The following is a 15,822-nucleotide window of genomic DNA, read 5'->3' as shown; positions in this document are numbered from 1 at the left end:
CCACTGAGTAGGAGCATGTCTTGTCATGAATTTGGTTCAAGTTCAAGTCCTGGCCTTGCATCACAGGTGAATGCCACAAAATGGGGTAAGATCCGGTGCTGTGGTTTCTCTCCCTCTTTCTCTCCCTCTCTCTCACTTTCTCTGAATGAAAAAGAATTTCAGAGTGGTAAAATTGTACATGTGTGAAGACTGGACTGCATGCAAACCCTCTCTCTACCTCCCCATCAAAAGAAGACAAAGAAAAGGACAAAATATAATCTAGGCTGGTTTTATCATCAAGTTTATGAAGCAAAAATATTCTCTAACATAAATTTCATACTATGGGTCAGGAATGCTAAGAGGAGGCTTCTAAACTTAAGAGGTCCAAATTAAAACAAAAACAAAAACTACTTTTTATTGGTGGTACACCTGGTTGAACGCACACATTACTGTGCACAGGGTTAAGGCCCTGTTCTCCACATGCAGGGGGGAAGCTTCATGAGCAGCAAAGCAGGTACTGAACATGCGTCTTTCTGCCTCTCTCCCTTTCTTTCTCTCCCCACTTCAGTTTCTCTCTAACCTATCATCATTGTAGAGTTACATCAAGAAGCAAGGTGACCAGCACACAGGCTGGTCAGGATGTCTTCACCTTGGACTGCAGAAGTCACAAACTGAGATTAGAGGTTTGGGTTAAAGGTTATTTCCAAAAGTTGGATGCTCCTTCTCTTTGACACTATCACTGGATTACTTTCATTGGGATTCTAAACTGACTTTAGGTAGGTCATCTAGAAGTGAGTTTTCAGGGTGTTGTCTAAGGAGCTAAAAATAAAATCAGATTAACAGTAATTAGTGAGGTGGGTGTAATTTTATACCTTTGACTATAATCATTTCCCAAAGTGCTTTCTCTCGGTTTGACTTTCCAGTGGGTTATATTCCCTTCTTGAAAGAAAATATGCATTCTGTGCCCCCTACGAGGGCAATTTTAAGGAAAGTACAGTAAACATGAACTAATGTAATGATGGGCTTCACAGAACACTCTGTTTTCATGAAATAAACCACTAAAAATACTTCTTACAGTAACAATGTGAAAGTAGTAATATTGTTGTTCAAAACAATTTCAAGCTATTATTTTATTTTGCAAGATGTTGTTGGCAGAATCTAGTCTCAATAATTACTTTTTTAAGGAGAGAGAGAGAGAACAGAAAACAATTTAATGCACTTCAATGCAGACTCTAAAAATATCAGAGAACCAAGTATACAGAGATCATGCTATTAATAGCTGAAAATTCTGTCAGTTAGTGGGATGGGGCACTGTTTTTTTTTGTTTTGTTTTGTTTTGCTTTTTTTTTTTGTTAAGGACTGTGAGCCAAAATTTAAATTCTACTGCTGAGATATGTACTTTGAAACTGTACCATGTTTAAAAGTGTGGACGGGTTGTAAGGGATTAGTACCCTTTGTTTTTCAATACTTTGTGGAAGATACCAATTGTTTTGAGAGACACAGACATCTTCAAATGATGACTGACTCAATTACAATTCATATAAAATGAGATATATAGCACTTTTACGACATTGGTCAAAATCACATGCAACCGAAATTATGATCTGTCATCACCATCCTCAGAAGTCTGGGGATCCTTGAACCAAGCCTTAGCCATCAATTTGACTAAATGAAATAGGAAATCAGCAGAGACACCTATGTTCATAGCAGCACAATTGGTAATAGCTAAAACCTGGAAGCAACCCAGGTACCCAACAACAGGTGAGTGGCTGAGAAAGCTGTGGTATATATACACAATGGAATACTATGCAGCTACTAAGAACAATGAACCCACCTTCTCTGACCAATCTTGGAATGAGCTAGAAGGAATTATGTTAAGTGAGCTAAGTCAGAAAGATAAAGACGAGTATGGGATGATCCCACTCATAAACAGCAGTTGAGAAAGAATAACAGAAAGGGAAACTCAAAGCAGGATCTGACTAAATTCGTAGTTTGTCACCAAAGTAAAAACCCCGGGGTGAGGGTTAGGGTGGATGTTCAGCTTCATGTAGGTGTGTGGGAGGGGAGGGGAGGGGGGTTGGGACACAGTCTTTTGGTGGTAGGAATGGTGTTTATGTACACTCCTATTAATTTGTAGTCATATAAATAATTATTTAAGTAATATGAGAGGGGAAAAACTGATTCAATGTCTCAAACTTTTTAAAGTACAGACTGAGTCTTTTTAATACATAGGCTGAGTCTTTGATATGTTGACTCTGTTAAAACCTTAGTCCAGGGAGAACAGAAGCAACTGGTGGCAGAGCTATATACAAATAATATCAAAGTACATAAAATATGGTGATGGTGTTATGATACAGCAAATCCTAACAAAGGGATTTTTCAAAGTTAACCCAATTGCCAAACAATGTGATTATTACAATAGCTATCTACTATCTTCTTAAACCCTAAGAGAGCAGGAACCTCCTGCTTCATCTTTAGAGCCTAATTTTCCCCAGTCCTGGGACTCCTGGGGTGGGGCTCACTTTCCTGCATGCTTCTCTCAATTCATACCAAATTATAGTGTATCCACCGATCCCAACCTATTCAATGAAATGAGTACCACCTCAGCATGCTTCACTTCAGTCTGTGTCCAAGACACCAGGCATACAATGCCAACCCTTCTCCTTCATTACTCGGGTGAGACCTTTCCTTTCATGGTATTCTCTAATTCCATTCCAGGGTGTTCACATCCTAACAAAGTCCCAAAACCTAGATATAGACCAGGTCCTGTAAGATAGAGCATATGTTCACATGTATCCATAAACTAGGGCAAAATATATACCTGAAAGCAAAAATATACAATAGTCTGTAGTGAGTCAGTATCAAGTTCATAATGAAATAGTGTCTGCTTAGACTTAGATACCCTCCTCACCTACTTCCTATTATAGCTCTCTCACTCCAAAGCTAACCTTATCAAAGCAAGGACTGCAAAAGTGAATAAGGACAAGAGACAGGCAAACTTTAACAATGACTCTTTAGTTACTATCAGGCCATTCCATCAGCTGGGGCCCTAATTGGGGAGCCTTGAGATTCCCCAGAAAACTTGATAGGCCTAGAACTCAAATAAATCCCTCTCTCCATTGTTACTGGACATTTCTATGAGGAAAAACAAAATAGACCCCTTTATGAGCCCCCATAAGACCTTGCCCTCAACTTGGATCAACAATGGTAGAGAATGTTCCATCCTCTGAAGGGAGGATGGACAACATACTCTATGCTACACCTGAGGAAGATGGGTCCTGATATTAGGGTAGCTTGGAATGTTTCTACTCATGACCACAGAATGTGAACTCAGATATAGAGGGATGCAGAGGTCACATAGGATCTTAAGGTAATTATGGGCCCCAGATCACATCAGATAGATGGGGTTTATAGTCAACAATATTTACACCCCTTTCCCATATTAGGGAGCTACTCTCTTCCCTGATCCAGCTTTCTGGTCCTTTTTCCGGTTATGACATCATGTCCCAGACAATAACTTGGATCCACTGGCATATCAGATTTCAGGTTCAGGGGCAAAAAGGAAAAAGAAAAACAACAACAACAACAACAACAACAACAACAACAACAACAACAAAATCTAGTATAGTCATAGGTCTTTGGACTTTAACTAAAATATGCCTACTAGCTATCTACAAATTGGAGGAACCCCCAACTCCTTATCTGCACTATTCTGGCCCTTAGGTCCACGATTGGTCAACAATTTGTTTGGCTTTCTATGTTAACTCTCTTTTCAGCCACCAGGTTCCAGATGCTAGCAAGATGCCAACCAGACTTCCCTGGACAGACAACCCCACCAATGTGTCCTGGAGCTCTGCTTCCCCAGAGCCCTTCCCCACTAGTGAAAGAGAGAGACAGCCTGGGAGTATGGATCGACCTGTCAACGCCCATATTCAGTGGGGAAGCAATTACAGTAGCCAGATCTTCAACCTTCTGCATCTCACAATGATCTTGGGTCCATACTCCGAGAGGGGTAAAGAACAGGAATGGTATCAGGGGAGGGGATGGGATACAAAGTTCTGGTGGGGGGAATTGTATGAAGTTGTACCCCTCTTATCCTATGGTTTTGTCAATGTTTCTTTTCTTTTCTTTTTTTTTCTGGGGCTTGGTGCCTGCACCATGAATCCACTGCTTCTGGAGGCCTTTTTTTCCTCCTTTTGTTGCCCTTGTTGTTGTAGCCTTGTTGTAGTTATTACTGTTGTTGATGTCATTCGTTGTTGGATAGGACAGAGAGAAATGGAGAGAGGAGGGGAAGACAGAGAGGGGGAGAGAAAGAGAGACACCTGTAGACCTGCTTCACTGCCTGAGAAGTGACTCCCTGCAGGTGGGGAGCCGGGGCTAAAATTGGGATCCCTATGCCAGTCCTTGCATTTTGCCCCATGTGTGCTTAACCCGCGGTGCTACTGCCTGACCCCCAATGTTTCTTTTTTTATAAATAAAAAATTAAGAAGAAAAGAAAGAGCTACAGCAAATACATGTCGATGCTTTTAGTTGCCTAAAGTGATAAGAACACGTTTTCTTTGTTACTGTAATGTAGCTTGCATATAAGTGTATTTACCATAAATATAAGTATACACTTCTTTGTACAACTCAATGAAGGAGTCTGTATGTGACTCATTTGTATAGGTCTATATCCACATATTCAAGCTACATCAAGATATGAAATATTTCCAATGTCTCAGGAGACTTCTGTATCCTTCTTCACAATCATAACCCCTTTATTCTGACACATAGAACCCTATGAGTCCCATGTATTTCACATTCTCACAGAAGCTTCAGTAAGATTTCCAGTTATAATAGTTTGATTTTAGCCTTTCCAGTTGAGGCAGAGGTGTCAACGTGAACTTATAATTACTCTTGTGGTTAATAATGAATACTTGCTCAAGTGATGTTTTTGGAGATATATTTACTACAAATTAAAGACAGGGTAGATAGAGAGAGGGAGAGAGAGAGAGAGAGAGAGAGACAGAGAGAGAGACAAAGAGAGAGAGAGAGAAAGAGAGAGAGGGGAGAGAGATAGAGAGTCCAGACACCACTCTTGTCCATGTGGTAACGGGTATTCAAACAGTGATCTCGGGCATACAAGTCCTCCTGATCTACCAGTTGAAATATTTCTCTGGATTTCAGTTGCTTATGACTATTTGGATATCTTCTTTTGCACACTTCCTTTATATAGGGGTTCTTTGTCCATCTTCTTAAATGGGAATATTTAAAATCAGGATAAAAGAAAAAATGAATAACACATTTTACTAAAATGAAATTGTGTTTATTAAATGATATTAATGGAGTGGTGGTATTTATATACTTTCCTCATGTTTGAAAGCTACTCTCTGTCCTAATCCAGCTTTCTAGTCCTATTCTCAACTTTGACAACATCTTCTCAGACAATATTTCTAGTCTACCTGCGTGCTAGCTATTGGGCTCAGGCAAAAATTATTAAAGTCATGGGTCTCTTGGTACATACCTAAAGTAAACTTCTTATCTTTTGCCCACATGAGGATCCCTAGTTTCATCTGCTCTATTCTTACCTTTGGGTTCCTGTTTATTAAACAACCTGTTCTGCTTTATATCTTACTTCCTTTTAGCCACCAAGTTGCAGATGACACCATGATGCCATCCTGACTTCCCTAGGCAGATGACTTCACCAGTGTGTCCTGAAATCTCACCTCTCCAGAGCCTAGGGAAAGACAGAAACAGGTTGGGGGTATGAATCAAACTGCCAAGTGTCCACGTTCAGCAGAGAAGCAATTATAGCAGCCAGACCTTCCACCTTCTGCACCCCAAAATGAATTTTGGTCCATACTCCAAGGGAGATAGAGAATAGGGAAGTTTCCAATGGAGGGGATAGGATACAGAACTCTGGTTGTGGGAACTATATGGAATTGGACACCTGTTATCTTAAAATCTTGTTAATCATTATTAAATCATTAATAAAAAAGAGAGAGAGAGTATACAAACCAGAATGTGGGAGAAGAAATACATATAGCTGAATATTCTTCCCCATAATCAAGAGGACACAGTGTGAGTTATTTCCCCAGCGTTGCCCATGGTGTTTGGTACAGAGGAGATGCTGAATGAACATCTCTGAATGGCTGCACAGATTTCTGAGTTAGTTATTGAAAGAATGGTCCCTACTTAAACACACAGATTCTCACCTTTTGCTGCACACTGTTGTCCCTAAGACTAAAAAGGAAATCCGTATCAGGAGGAAAGGGAAACAGGAACAATGCATGCAACTCTGCTTCCTCAGTCAGAGAGCCAACCCAGAGGAAAAGTAGTTCCTAGAATTGACATTCAAATTCCAGAGAAGTGTTCTCTGTCTCTCCTCTCCAGACGGATTGATGACCTGGGTCGCAACAGAGATATCCATTCAAGGTTCTGCCCTTTGTATTGTGACAGGGATAGAAGAAACTGCTCTGGATGCAGAGGTTACATAGGCTCCTATGCTGAATATGGGCCCCAGATCAATTCAATGGGGTCTACAGTCAACAATATTTATACACTTGGGAGGCAGGTGGTCGTGCAGTGGTTAAGCACACATGCCACAAAGCACAAGGACCGGCATGAAGATCCCAGTTCGAGCCCCCAGTTCCCTGCAGGTCTGTAGGTGTCTGTCTTTCTCTCCCCCTCTCTGTATTCCCGTCCTCTCTCCATTTCTCTGTGTCCTATCTAACAATGGCATCAATAATAACTACAACAACAACAACAACAAAAACCCAAGGGCAACAAAAGGGAAAATAAATAAACATTAATTAAAAAAAAACAATATTTATACACCTTTCCCATATTTGGGAGCTACTCTCTTCCCTGATCCAGCTTTCTAGCCCCTTTTCCAGACATGATATCATCTCCCCAGACAATAATTTGGGTCCACCTGCATATCAGAGGTTAGGCTCAGGAAAAAAACTAGTATAGTCATAGACCCTTTAGAATATGACTAAAATAGGCCTACTAGCTATCTTCAACATGGAGACCCCAATTCTTCATCTGCAGTATTCCAACCTTTAGGTTCATGATTAGTCAACAATTTATTTGGCTTTATATGTTAACTGTTTTTTCAGCCTCCGGGTTTAAGATGCTACTATGATGCCAGCCAGACCTCCCTAGGAAGACAGTCCCACCAATGTGTCCTGGAGCTCTGCTTCCCCAGAGCCCTTCCCCACTAGGGAAAGAGAGAGACAGGCTGGGAGTATAGATCGACCTGCCAACACCCATGTTCAGCGGGGAAGCAATTACAGAAGCCAGACCTTCCACCTTCTGCACCCCATAATGACTCTGGGTCCATGCTCCCAGAAGGTTAAAGAATAGGAAAACTATCAGGGGAGGGGATGGGATATGGAGTTCTGGTGGTGGGAATAGTGTGGAGTTGTGGCCCTCTTATTATATAGTTTTGTCAGTTTTTCCTTTTTATAAATAAAAATCAATAAAACAAACAAACAAACAAAAAAGAAACTGCTCTAGGGAGATTTCTGATCTAGCAGACAGAGAATCATCCTGAAGTCCGAATAATTCTTATGTCACTATAACAAAATGGACTACAAATAAAGAAGTGCCTGCTTTTTTTTGGCTACAGTTTCCTCCATTGTCAAATAAAAAAGGGGGAGATCACTGACATGAACTGGACACCCTACTTGCTCTGATATTCTGTTATTGAAGAGCTTGGGGAACAGCTTTTATGGGAGAATCAGGATTAGTTATCCCTGGAGGTCGAAATGACCTAAGCTGTGTACTCTGCTTAAGTCTCAGAAGACCCACAGTACCTTTATACTTGATCCAAAAAAGGCAGTCTTTAAAGATGTCCCAGCACCTAACTACTCTCTTTGGGAGACTGAGATAAAAACACTTCCAGCCTTCTTTGGAAAGGAAGCTCAAACCTCAAACAACAATGCTCCTTGGATACAAGTCACATTTTCTTCTAGAAATAGAAAATGTCCTCTAGCTTAGTTATAATTTCTACAATCTGTTCTGCCAATTTTTTTTTCTGGTTTGTATAACTGCTATTCAGAGTTCTTTTGGCAAAAATGAAAATCTAGCTTATTTCTAATAGCCTGATCATTTTCATGGGATGTCCCATTTAGGGAACAGATGAAAAAGACACCATAGAGGTATTAGTATAAAGTGGTTAATCCTCACTCCTTATTGGAAAACTATCTATGTAATGCCTGATATTTAAAAGATAGATACTGACAAAGTTCACCATGTCATGAACATTATTTTCTTCCTTCTTACTTGAATACAAATGTCTACTTTCATATTTAATGAGCAGATATATTAGAACATTAGAGAGCATGCCTCTGATATATATTCTGAAATAAGAGTCACCCAATTCAGCTGCAAAAGTGATCCACCAGCCTGCATGAGCCAGTTTAAGATTCCTGAAAGAAGACAGGGGAGACAGATTTTTGAAAAGTATATCAGTCACCAGTCAACAGCAAGCTAGTAAGACTCTGGTCTATGTGAAAAGCATTTGTGGCCACCAGCAATAACAATACCAACACCATGGCAAGGAAGTGTGGGAGGTGACACCCAATCCTTAAAGTGAAGAAAACAACAACAAAACAAGTCTCCTCCTCTCCTCCTCGTCCTTCTTCTTTCCTCCCTCCCTACCTCCCTTCCATATTTTCTATTTTTACTGCCACCAAGGTCACTGCTGGGGCTCAGTGTCAGCACTAAGAATTCATGGCACCTGGTAGCCACTCTTTCCATTTTTTTTTTCTATTTTATTTTTATTTGACAAGGTAGAGAGAATTTGAGAGAAGAGGGAAGATAGAGAGGAAGAAAGATAGACACCTGCAGACCTGCTTCACTGCTTGTAAACTCCCCCCCCCCAAGGTGGGGAATGGGGGCTCAAATCTGGCTTCTTGTGCATGGTGATACGTGCACTTAACCAAGTCCCCCCCTTTTTTAATTGCCTCTGGGGTTATTGCAGGCTCAGTGCTGACACTATGATTCCACAGCTCCTATTGGCCATTTTTCCCTTTCTCCATTTTTTTTCTATTTTATTTGACAGGACAGAGAAAAAGTAAAAGGGGAAGAGAGACAGAAAGGAAGAGAGATAGAGAGACACCTGCAGACCTGCTTCACTGTTTGTGAAGCGTCCCTCTGCAGGTGGAGCAAGGAGGCTTGAACCTAGGTCTTTGAGCATGGTGATACACCACTGCCCACACTTCCTTTCTCTCTCTCGTTCTCCCTCTTGCTCTCTCTCTTTCCCTTCTCTCCTTCCTTCCCTACATCTTTCCTTCCTTCCTTTTCTTGAAAATGAGAGATAGAAATGGAGATAAAGAGAGGAGACAACAATACCACTGCTCTTTAAGCGTCCCCTTTGTATAGTGCCCCCATGTGGTAGCTGGAGGACATGAACGTGAGTCCTTGCACAGGGCAAAGTTTGTGCTCTATTGAGTGAGCTAACTCTCCCCCTCCCCCAACTGTATTTTAAAAGACTGTATACAGGGGCCAAGTGGAGCTGCACCTGGTTAAGAGGGCACATAGTACTAGGTGCAAGGACTTGAGCAAGGATCCAGGATCGACCCCCAAGCTCTCCACCTGCTGGGGTGGGGGGAAGATGCTTTACAGCAGCAATGAAGCAGAAGCAGGTCTTCAGGTGTCTATCTGTCTTCCTCCCATTTTATCTTCCCCTCCCCTTGCAATTTCTTTCTGTCCTATTTCCTGGGGAAAATGGTTCCCTAGGAGCAGTGACTTCATAGCGCTGGTACCAAGCCCCAGCAACAACCCTGGAGGCAAATAAATAAATAAATAAAAATAAAATAAAAGACTATATACAAATTGATGGGAACTAAGCACATGATTCCCCCACCCCCATGGCTAGAGGGTATGATATATATATTTTGCTTCCAGGGTTATTTCTGGGGCTCGGTGCCTACACTACAAATCCACTGCTCCTGGAGGCTATTTTTCCTATTCTTGTTACCCTTGTTGTTATTATAACTGTCATTATTGTTGGATAGGACAGAGAGAAATTGAGAGAGGAAGGGAAGGGAGAGAGGGAGAGAGAAAGATAGACACCTGCAGACCAGCTTCATAGCTTGTGAAGTGATCCTCATGCTCGTGGAGAGCCAGAAGCTCGAACGAGGATCCATACACAGGTCTTTGCACTTCACACCATGTGAACTTATCCCCTGCACTACTGCCCAGCCCTGAGGGTATTATAATTTTTTAGTGAAATCATCTCATTGGGGGAATATGTGATTTACAAGGCTGTTGTGGTCACATGTACACAGTCCCTTATCTCCCCAGGATAGGTGTCAGCGCACCACACCCTCCAGCAGTTAAAAATAGTTGTAAGGCTCACAGACCAGTTCATAAAAGGCTTTGTCACCCCTAGTACAACTAATTTGTGATGAAAATAGTAGCAAACAATATGATTACTAGACTAAACTAAATTAAACTAAACAGACTCCAAAGATGAGACAAGTGAAGTCATTTGCTAAAGGGGAAGGAAGGAAAGAAAAAGAAAATGTACCTTAAATTTTTGTGTTAGAGGGAAAGCAGATTTCATTGTAACAGAAAGACAATGTCCTTTAGGAGCTCCTAATGGAATTTCCTTTTTCTTTAAATTTTTAAAAATTATTTTTATTTATTTGTTGGATAGAAACAGAAATTGAAGGGGGGATAAAGAAGGAGAGAGAAACAGAGAGACATTAGCAGCCCTGCTTTACCACTCACAAAACTTTCCCCCTGCAAGTGGGGACTAGGGGCTTGAACCTGGATCCTTATGTATTGTAATATGTCTGTTCAACCAGGTGCGCCACCACCCAGCTTCAGTGAAATTTCCTGGTATCTTTCAAGACCTCGATGGGACTGGCAGCCTCTCCTCTTCCATTAAATCTAATCTCACCGCAAAATTTGCCCCCCCCACACCAGCCCCCAAAGTTCTCAATGATTATTGTGCAAGTAAAACAAGTTACTGTAGTAAAATAGAAGACAATCAAGAACACAGGAATGATTAATCCCTCCTTAATAATAGGAAACAGAAGAAAGGAGAGCTGTACTTCTCACTACATAGTGGGGCATGTCTTTTTTTTTAAAATTTTTTATTTATAAAAAGGAAACATTGACTAAACCATAGGATAAGAGGGGTACAACTCCACACAATTCTCACCACCAGAAATCTGTATCCCACCCCCACCCACCCCACCCCCTGCCCTATAGCTTTCCTGTTCTTTATCCCTCTGGGAGTATGGACCCAAGATCATTGTGGGATGCAGAAGGTTGAAGGTCTGGCTTTTGTAATTGCTTCCCCTGTGAACATGAGCATTGACAGGTCAATCCATACTCCCAGCCTATCTCTCTCTTTCACTAGTGGGGAAGGGCTCTGGGGAAGCAGAGCTCCAGGACACATTGGTGGGGTTGTCTGTCCAGGGAAGTCTGGTTGGCATCTTGCTAGCATCTGGAACCTGGTGGCTGAAAAGAGAGTTAACATACAAGGTCAAACAAATTGTTGACCAATCATGGTCCTAAAGGCTGGAATAGTGCAGATGAAGTGTTAGGGGTTCCTCCAATTTGTAGATAGCTAGAAGGCATATTTTAATTATATTTCAAAGGGCCTGCAGCTATAATAGTGTTTTTTTACATTTTTTTGCCTGAGCCTGAAATCTGATATGCAGGTGGATCCTAATTATCGTCTAGGGATATGATGTCATGGCTGGGAAAAGGACCAGAAAGCTGGATCAGGGAAGAGAGTAGCTCCCTAATATGGGAAAGGGGTATAAATGTTGTTGACCGCAAACCCCCTCGAAGTGGGACATGTCTTGACCTCCCTTTGGAAATCACCTCCATTTATTTTCTTTTCTTTTCTTTTCTTTCTTTCTTTCTTTCTTTCTTTCTTTCTTTCTTTCTTTCTTTCTTTCTTTCCTTCATTTTTTTTTTAACAGAGCACTGCTCAGCTCTGGTTTATGGTTCTTCTTCTAGCGTTTGCCCTTCTTCCATAGCCAGTCAACAGCGTCAGGTTGAGCCTGATGTAAAGTTTCGAGACCTCCTTTGAATCTGGAGAGGTGGCAGTTGTTGACTATGTGGGTCATAGTCTGTCTGTAGCTGCAGGGGCAGTTCGGGTCGTCTCTGGCTCCCCAGCGATGGAACATAGCAGCGCACCGGCCATGGCCTGTTCGATAGCGATTGAGGAGGGCCCAATCATAACGTGCTAGGTCAAAGCCGGGTTGACGCTTGCAGGGGTCTGTGAGGAGGTGTTTGTTCTTTACCTCAGCTGACTGCCAACTCTGTTTCCAAGAGTCTGAACAGAGAAGTTCAGTGTAGACGTAGGGGACCAGATTGGATGATGAGATGTCAAGCGTTGGACAGGGTGGGCGAAGATATCCGTGTATATTGGCAGTTCCGGTCGAGCATAGACGTGAGAAATGAACTTAGATGATGCCGCATCCCGATGAATATCTGGCGGGGCAATGTTGCTAAGAACTGACAGCCATGGAACCGGGGTAGAACTGATGGTTCCAGAAATTATCCTCATGGAGGAATATTATTTGGAATCGACCAAGTGGACATGGAGGCTACGGAACCATACTGGGGCACAGTATTCTGCAGTGGAATAGCATTATGCCAGAGATGATGATCGTAGTGTGGAAGCGCTCGCGCCCCATGAGGAGCTGGCCAGTCTTGCAATTATGTTATTCCTCGTGCCCATCTTTGCTGCAGTTTTTATGAGATGTTCATGAAATGACAGAGTGCGATTGAGAGTAACGCCAAGATAGACTGGCTGGGCTTCATGCCGGATTCTCGTATCACCAAGCTGCACATTAAGCTCACGTGAGGCCGAGGCATGGTGTAGATGGAAAACAGATGATACCGTTTTTGCAGTGCTAGGGATTAGTCGCCATTTTTTATAGTAATCAGATATCAGAGACATATCTTTCATGAGTGTTTCCTCGAGGATGTCGAACTTTGATGCCTGAGTTGCACAGCAGATGTCATCTCAAGATGCCTGCCTCCATGGGTGGCCAACACTATATCGTTTCTTCTCCAAAACAGAAGATTCCGGGTGCATCTGGGTGACAAGTCTAGCAGATGGAGACTTGTCTCAAGTGGCCTCCCCCAGGGCTCTGTTCTGGCTCCTACACTATTTAATATTTACATCAATGACCTCCCAGAAACTTCTTCAAGGAAGTTCATCTACGCCGATGAAATCTGGTTTATGGTGATGCTGAGAATTAAATATGGGTCTTTGGAGCCTGAGGCATAAGAGATTCTTAGCATAACCATTATACTCTCTCCCCAACCCGCCCACAATTCTCCACCACTTCTGATCCCACTGCCTTGGTTGTGGAGGGCATCAGGCTTGTCTTGGGGGAGGAGCTGTTGGGTCTAGTGCATCAGCTTGTCCTAATGGTGACCCACCTTAGAGGTGGGATCAAAGTTGGGCAGGACAGCCCCTGAAAGAGGGCCCAGCATGATATAGAGCTGTGGGTTTGTGAATGCTAGAGCTGATTCCACCATCATATAAGGGGGAATTCCTCAGAGAAGACAAGACCTCTTTAGGCTGAGCTGCAGGGAGAACCACACCGTATTAACCAAGACACTGCACCAATCAAGCCTGAGCTCAGAGGCTGCCCTCTCCCTGGACTGTTCACCACATCAGTGCTTTAACTGTTTTAGACTGGGTTCTGTGTGTGCAATGCTTGCACCTGAGCATTCTCTCTCTCTCTCTCTCTCTCTCTCTCTCTCTCTCTCCTTCCCTCCCTCCCTCTCTCTCAGATAGAAATAAATGGAAAGGAAGATAGAGAAAGAAAGAAAGAAACCCCAGTACCACCCAAATTTCCTTAATGAAGTAGGTGTGGGGCTTGTACCTGGACCACCTACACAGCACATCTTAGCATGTTCTAATGGACTATATTCTCTCTCTCTCAATGTTAATTAGTGACTTAATAGTGATTTGCAAGATTATAAGATAATAAGAGTATAATTCTAACTCCTGCCACCAAAGTTCTATGCCTCCAACCCTTCTTCAGGGGTAACCACCATTGTTCTCCCAAGGTCATATCTATATGGGTTGACTATATGTATTTATTTTCTTCTCAAGCTCATGTATTTCAGTTCTCTATATTATGCACATGGATGAAATTATCCCATAGTTGCCCTTCACTTCCTTCCTTACTTCACTAAGCATAATCACCACTAGTTCAGTTCATTTTGTCCCAAAGGACACAATATAGTCTTTTATAAACTGCCGATTAGTGATTAGTACTCCATGGAGTGTATATCGTTTGACTTCTCCATCTCCTCCTCTTCCTTCTCCCTTCCCCCTCCTTCATCTTTCTCTTATATTTATAAGATTCAAACGAGTGATTTTTATTTCATTGTTAATGATGTTTCCCACTCTAAGTATTCCTTATAGACTTTTCCTGCCCTCAGATATTTTGTACTTTTAATCAGGAAAATTAAAAGGCAGACACCAGAGAAGTACATGGGTCACTTAGGCAAAGATGGCTGGCCCTTTGTGGAAGCTGATGTCCTTTTTCACTTACTTCTAAGGTCCTGTCTTCACATTCTTTCTAATACTTAAAACTATTAGTTTCTTTTATTACTATTATTATTATTATTACAGTTTCTTAATTTTTTTACAGTATATAATTGCAGCTGCTCTAATTGACAAGCGTCTTCTCCCCCACCCCCAGTCACTGGCTTGACTTATTTCTTATCCCCATCTCAGAAAAAGGAGGTGCCAAACAGACATGATGGGTCTAGACCTCAGATAAATCTCTCTCACCTTGTTACCAGTCATCTCTATTAGTAACAACAAAATAGACCCCTTTGTGGGCCCCCATAGGACTTTGCCCTCAACTTGGATCAACAACAGTAGAGAATGTTCTATCCTCCAAAGAAAGGATGGACAACAAACTCTATGCTACACCTGAGGAAGATGGTCCTGACATTAAGGCAGCTTGGAATGTTCCTACTCATGACCTCAGAATGTCAGCTCAGATCTACAGGGATGCAGTAGTCACATAGGCTCCTAAGTTGAATATGGGCCCCAGACCAAATCAAATAGATGGGGTTTACAGTCAACAATATTTATAACTTTCCCATATTAGGGAGTTACTCTCTTCCCTAATCTAGCTTTCTTTTCCTTTTCCAGCCATGACATCATCTCCCCAGACAATAACTTGGATCCACCTGTATATCAGATTTCAGGCTCAGGAAAAAAAAAAAAATGTATAGTCATAGGCCCTTTGGAATTTAACTAAAATATGCCTACTAGCTATCTACAAAATGGAGTACCCCCAAACTCTTCATCTGCACTATTCCTGCCTTTAACTTCATGATTGATCAACAATTTGTTTGACCTTGTATGTTAACTCTCTTTTCAGCCACCAGGTTCCAGATGCTAGCAGGATGCCAACCAGACTTCCCTGGACAGACAACCCCACCAATGTGTCCTGGAGCTCTGCTTCCCCAGAGCCCTTCCCCACTAGGGAAAGAGAGAGACAGGCTGGGAGTATGGATTGACCTGTCAACGCTCGTGTTCACAGGGGAAGCAATTACAAAAGCCAGACCTTCAACCTTCTGCATCCCACAATGATCTTGGGTCCATACTCCCAGAGGATTAAAGAATAGGAAAGCTATGGGGGGGGGGGATGGGATACAGATTTCTGGTGGTGGGAATTGTGTGGAGTTATCCTTATGGTTATCTAATCCTATGGTTTAGTCAATGTTTCCTTTCTATGAATAAATAAATAAATAAATAATAAAAGAAAAAGGAGGTGGTTGGGGAGTCTTTGTTCCTGGTACTCCCTTGGGGACTCGAACTACTTTTATCTACTACAAAGCCTTCTTTCA

Source organism: Erinaceus europaeus, chromosome 7 (genome assembly GCF_950295315.1).
Source record: "Erinaceus europaeus chromosome 7, mEriEur2.1, whole genome shotgun sequence".
Taxonomy (NCBI): domain Eukaryota; kingdom Metazoa; phylum Chordata; class Mammalia; order Eulipotyphla; family Erinaceidae; genus Erinaceus; species Erinaceus europaeus.
Note: the sequence above shows the minus strand (reverse complement) of the source record.